Source organism: Takifugu flavidus, chromosome 16 (assembly GCF_003711565.1).
Source record: "Takifugu flavidus isolate HTHZ2018 chromosome 16, ASM371156v2, whole genome shotgun sequence".
In the NCBI taxonomy this organism is placed as follows: Eukaryota; Metazoa; Chordata; class Actinopteri; order Tetraodontiformes; family Tetraodontidae; genus Takifugu; species Takifugu flavidus.
The window spans coordinates 5,540,243-5,546,424 of record NC_079535.1 but is presented as its reverse complement, the minus strand read 5'-3'; positions in this window follow the sequence as shown (position 1 = coordinate 5,546,424).

The following is a 6,182-nucleotide window of genomic DNA, read 5'->3' as shown; positions in this document are numbered from 1 at the left end:
TGAGTAGCTCAGTTACAAATCCCATTTTCATGTCCTAGTGTGACACGTTTCATACTCTAATCTTGTTGGAATCTATTCCGTTCCAGTGAGACCCGGTCTTTGGTCTTCTTCTTGGCCTTGCATGTTGGGGTGCATTCTCCTGGGTCCGTGGGCTGCTGTCCGTTGGCAGACAGGTAATCAGCTGTTGGGAGATCCTGCGGTACAGTCGGGCTGAAGCCTGTTGAGCCATCGGGGAACTAGGCTACTGGTGTCTGCTGGCATATGAAATCTCACTGCCGGCCAGAATCCTGCTGATCTGCTGGAGCCTGCTGGCTCCTGGAGCTGGCTAGCCGCTGGCTGCCAGGACGTGGGCTGAAACAAAGCCATTAGCTGTGCTCTGAATGTCTTCTTATTGTTTGCTTTCCTTATTATATCCAGAGACAGTCAGAGTGAAGTTCATTTTTGCACCGTTTCTTGTGTTTTCATTTCCTCAAGGATCGGCGCTGTTGAACTGTGGTGGTGGGGTGCCTGGACATAAATTTGTGGATGTTATGGAATTGCATGGACAGGAGTTCTAAAAGATAATCAACAAACATGCTTATTTTAGTAAATTTGGGAAACAGGGGCAAAAGAATCCCTAATTTTCCACTAAAATCGGAGACTGAAGGAATTTTGGGAATCAAACAACATTCTCCGCCCTCTTCAGTCAGGTTTTAGGAAGAGACGCTGAACTGCTGCTGATGCTCGAAATGTTTTTAATGATGGATTGGATTTGTAAAGGTTTTGTGTTGCTCTGTTTATGGATCCTAATGATCCTAATATCTAAGGCTTTGGCACTGTGGATAACAATCTTTTGTTAAAAATTCTCTTCAAGCTTGGCATCTCCAAACAAACTGCCTCTTGATTTGGTATTTAGAAAGTAGGACGCAATGTTTTCCGATGGTTGGAGTTATTACCACCTTCCTTCTGGTCATGAAAGGTGTATCTCAAGGCTCCATCTCAGGACCCATTTGTTCACGAACTGCATTAATGATCATTAAAGTGTGCAAACTTGCCTCATACCATTTTTATGTGGATGATTTTGTAATTCACAGTTCACGCTCAATCTCAGGCCTTTGAATTTCTCCAGTCACCCTTGACATACGGAGATTAAGAAACTAGTTTTAAATGCTGAAAAAGAAATAAATGCTTTTTCCAAGGTCACCTCTTCCTTCGGAGAACACCCCTCAGGATTAATAATGGATGGGAAGCTTTCGTTCAAAGTTCACATTAAAAATTTGATCTCCCAATTAAGGTTGAAGCTGGATTTCAGAAATGAGCCGTGTTTCTCCCTCAGAGCTTGGAAGCTTCTGATGTCAGATACCTTTTTTCCTGTGACTTGATCATGACCATGTTGCAGGTAAGTGTGCTTCAACCAGGTGGTTAGTCTCTGACTCGTGGTTTCTCAAGGGTTCACCCACCACTGTGAGCTGTGTGCTAAACTTAGCCAGCTTGATCTGGTTCCCACCTGTTTGTGCGCCTTTCTTCGGAGGAGTGATATCCATAATGCCTTACGATCGCATGGCATTTTATACTTCTCTGCCCATTGTGTTTGAACTGAAACGGGAAAAAAGCGTTCCGTTTCCCTCCCCCCTCTCCCCCAATCTGAAGAGAGACTGTCAGGACGGAAATCCATAGAATAGTGTTTTAAATTTTAAGTGTTTTTAAATGTTTAAATTGCACTGTAGCAGTGGCTCGTGCACTTGTCTGATATATGTGTATTTTAATGTTTTTCTGTTGTCTGTCCTGCTGCCTTTCTTGGCCAGGTCACCCTTGTGAAACGGGTCTTGATCTCGATGGGCCTTTTATCTGGTTAAAGAAAAGGTAAATAAAATAGAAAAATAGCTCTCCCAGACGAGCTGAGCAGTGTAAAAGGCCAGCGGCAGCTTCCTGCCAGGGACTTTTGGAATGTTTAACAGCCAAGCGTTTCCAGGGAAACACCGACCTGGGCAGCCGTTTGTTTGTTCTATTCAATGTGCTCAACTAGTCCTAAAATGACCTTTTACACATTATTGACTTTTGCTGTTTATTTGCATACTGGTTTATTTATTGAATTTTCACCAAAGTTAATACTGTTATAAGTCTCCTTTAATCAGTTGCACCGTTTAATGCAGCTTGATAAAACTTTGCATTAGCTCATCGGAGGAGGGAGGGTTTGTCTGGGAATTTCTATAATTCCATAAACTTGGGATTTATTCATTCTGTGCAAGGTTAAAGGTACAGTGTGTATCTGACTAGTGCCCCTTCTACCTGGAATTGTACATCACCTCTTTGTATTTCAACCTAAATTACCCAGAATAAAAGGTTTCCCCAACCACAAGCTTTCCGTGAAAAAGAACGGAGTACAAGGGTAGGACTTTTCCCATTCCCAGAACTTCTTCAGGGGCGGCGCCGTGTGCTGAAGAACCCTGATTGTTGGACGCTTGCAGCACTTCTGTACTTCCGTTCACCCACCACAGGCGTAAAAACTTGTTTAACTGGAAATAAAATTCCTGGGAATGTTGGTGGAAAATGGCTAAATAAGCCAAATCAATTGTGTATTTGCGGGGTATAGAGCAATGGAGATCCCTACTGGAACGTTCACGTTTACCTGTCCACAGGTGCGTTGGGGTTGTACTCTCATGTCGTCGGAGCATTCCTGCCTAATCAGGTCCTCCACAGTGTGATGTCACGCTGCTCAACAATCACAACAGTGTTCCCAACAGTGTTAGGAAGCTACATCTGCAGTAACTGCACGACGGCTGTTTACGTAAACGTAATCGTTACCATAGCAATGACATGAACTTCTTTTCTTCATTTTACCTTCCCTTCAGCCCTCTAGCTGGAAAAAAAACTCTGGAAGGCATAAACATCCCTCCAGAACGTGATGTTAAAAACATCCTGGCTGCGTTAGGAGAACGAGGCGCCTCAGTCCCTATGGTGAAGAAGGTAAACACAAGGAGCTGACGATAGAGGAATGGAACGGCGCGATGGGCCCTCGGCACGACCGCAGGCTGCCTCTCCGCTCCACATATGGCCAGATGGCTGGCGCGCTCTTTCTTATTAGCCTGCGTGTTTTCCTTTCTCTGTCTGACTGCTGCGCTAATCAAACAGCGAGTTCATGTGGTTCCGTTGTTTACTCCTCACAGTGACTCACATCACATGCTGCTGACATGGAGGCTCACTGGAGGAAAAAAACGACTCTGACCAGGCATCCGTGCCTGAGGTGAGCCGCTGCTTTGAGCTCTTTGCTTTATTTGGGATCAAAGCAAAGTCATCCAAAATCCTTTAGTGTCATTCTCGCTACATTTGTGGAACTTGATGGAGATGGAGAGATGGAGGGCGTATAAAAAGGACACGTGGACTTTACTGTTAGTTTCAAAGTCCAGTGTAACATGTCATTAAGATTGCTTGGAATAAGCTAATATTTACAGCTCGAATCTAACATTAAGCTACCAAGTGAATAGTAGACTTTGGACCTTCCATAACAAACAGACAGGCAGTTTTAATGCATTCATTTCACACTTTTGATTGGCTTTCCAGGCTTTGTAGCTCCAGCCACAATCTCTCCTGTGTTATTAATATCAGCTAGTTCTTCAGTCAATTACATGCTATTTTCAAGCTAACAATCAATATTTCATTAAATTTACAATATTAGTTTAGAAATAACACATCAAACGCGATGAATACACAATAAATGTTGAATTCCTTAGTTATGGGAAGGAGGGGAACATGATGATGGTTATCGAGCGTTGCCAGATGATGAATAAGAGAAACTAGAAAACGTAATTAGGGAAGTGAAATCACTTACTGGGAGATGACGGCTGCTTTACAAGAGAGGAACTTCAAAGCCTAGAGTGGATTAATAAAAGAAAGACCTTAGTGTGTGTTTCTCTGAACCCTCTCTTCCCACGTGCTAATGCTATCATAGTAACATTCCAGCAATACCGGAGAAACATTTCATCTGACTTTGCCCACAGGCAGCAGCTTAACTCAGGAGTGGAAAAGGTTGTTTTGGCTTTTTGAATCAATGCTGACACTCTTGGGTGCAGCTCAGGCCAGATTTCCAGGCAGAAGCCTCCATAATGGACCCTGCACCGCTGGACACGGCCGTCTGCTGGCGGCTGAATGATGGCTGAGACCGTGCAGCTGCAGAGGTGTGGAGCATTCCGTAAATACAGATGGACGTATAAAGAGCAAAACGCGTGGTCAGAAGTGTCAGGGGGCCCAGAGGCGTTCCTCTCATCATTACCCTTCCTCTCCCTGCGGCGTGGACGCAGGTCACTGAGACTCACAGATGTGTCCAGTTATGTGTTGACATCTGGGAGCAATTAAAGGAAGATAGGTAATGGAAATAGTGGATGATAAAAGCACTCTCTAATGGGAATGTGTTTAAAAACACTGTGTTTTTCACAAAAGCTTTGGTTTCTAGGAATCTGCTCCTCCTCTTCTTCTAAATTCAGCCTTCCTTTTACAAAAAAACCCAGCCTGTCAGCCGTGCTCCCATCATGCCCTGGGCAAAGATAGACTCCCCCACCCCTGCCGGAAACCAGAAAAGAGACAATCAAATGGTTTTCTTCTTCCAGATGTGCAGCAACGACGAAGCCAAACAAAGCAGATTGAAGCGCGTGAGGGAAGCAAATCACCCAATTTTGTGCTAAAAGCCCCCCAAAAAAGGTCAATTAGAGAAAAGAGGATTACACTGAAGAGGAGACGCATGACTCAAATGTGATCGCGCTGCGATACACAACATCTGCTACCTCTCACACGTCCTGGATGTGCCAGCAACCTCTGGCGCGCTTCAGGAAGTGGCGATGCAGACGTCAGGCTCATCTCGTGGCATGACCTCATCAGCGGAGGATGAGGATTTAATGACGCGCTGAGGATGTGAAGACAAGGCCACGGATGATGGAAGTACAGTTGAATGTGACCAATAATGCGGCAACTCCAGGAAAATGAACCTGTTTAACTCCTGGGAAAATTTTTTAAGAAACTGGTGAGACAAGAGTCTTGGCAGTCTTCCGTGTTAAGCCGTGACTGGGCTGTTTCCATGGAAACACATGTAAATTTTGCCAGACAGTGGCAATAAAGCATGGGACAGTTTTATTAATGCATTCATGTGGAACCAATAAACTTTTGGCCTTGGAAAAAAAAGCCAAAAGTAAAGTCGGGATAGACGGGATCCTAAAAGTACAAACTACAAACTCCTGCTTACCTGAAACTGTTTAATCCTCACCTGCACCGTCGTGGCTGACGTCTGCAGCAAGTAAGAGTTCGACTTTCCTTGAGAGGGCTGACGTCAACCGGGACTTAAGCCCACCTCTGAATCTGAGCCGGGGGGGCTACACGGCGACAAGAGCTGCTTTCATGTTTAGACTTCCTGCGTTCTAATTGTTTTCACATGGCTCGATCTGCAAATGTCATCCTGGAGCTTCCTCTGGTGATTTCTTCCCTGTCACATCAAGGCTTCTCTAACCCCTTCCCCCCATCCTCTCATGGGGTCTGAAGAATTCCACGACTGGGAGGAGCCATCTCTGAGTTTTCCCACACACGCAGAAGACAATGGGCTCGGTCCCTCATGAGTTTGGGCCCGTACAAGGAAGACGGAGGAGCCTTCCTGAAGGTATGCTTTCACACATGTCCTACTTCTGCAGTCACGCTCTGCACTTGTGAGGATTTCTCCGAAGATGCTGTTGTCAGAAGCCCCCCGCCCCCCACTCTCAGATTATGTCTTTTCTTTTCACGATGTTCTTGCAGCCTCCTGCTCTGATGCCGAGTCCAGGAAAAGAAGGCAATCCAGGTGTTGGAAGGACATTTCAGTATAGGAGTGATATCAAATACTGGAAATGTATCGATCAGTTTAAATCCTTATCTACAGCTAGATGTGGGCTTTGTTGGTGTGACACTTCAGTGGGCATCAGATGCTCTAAGCAACTCTTCCATTATCGCCACCACCAACACCTTCACATCCCAGCTGGTGACAGATAGACATGTGCCGGCGCGCGTGTGGACAGACTGCCTGCAGGCTCTCACTCATATCATCTCTCAGTTTCTGTTCGGGTTCCTCTGGGATTCCAGGTAAACTTGTCAGATTAAGGAGGAACCGCCGCAGAACTCCCCCCATGAGCCTGCAAGGGAGAGCAGTGACGGTCGCTCGCTGCCCTCTAGTGGCCAGAGGCCACGGT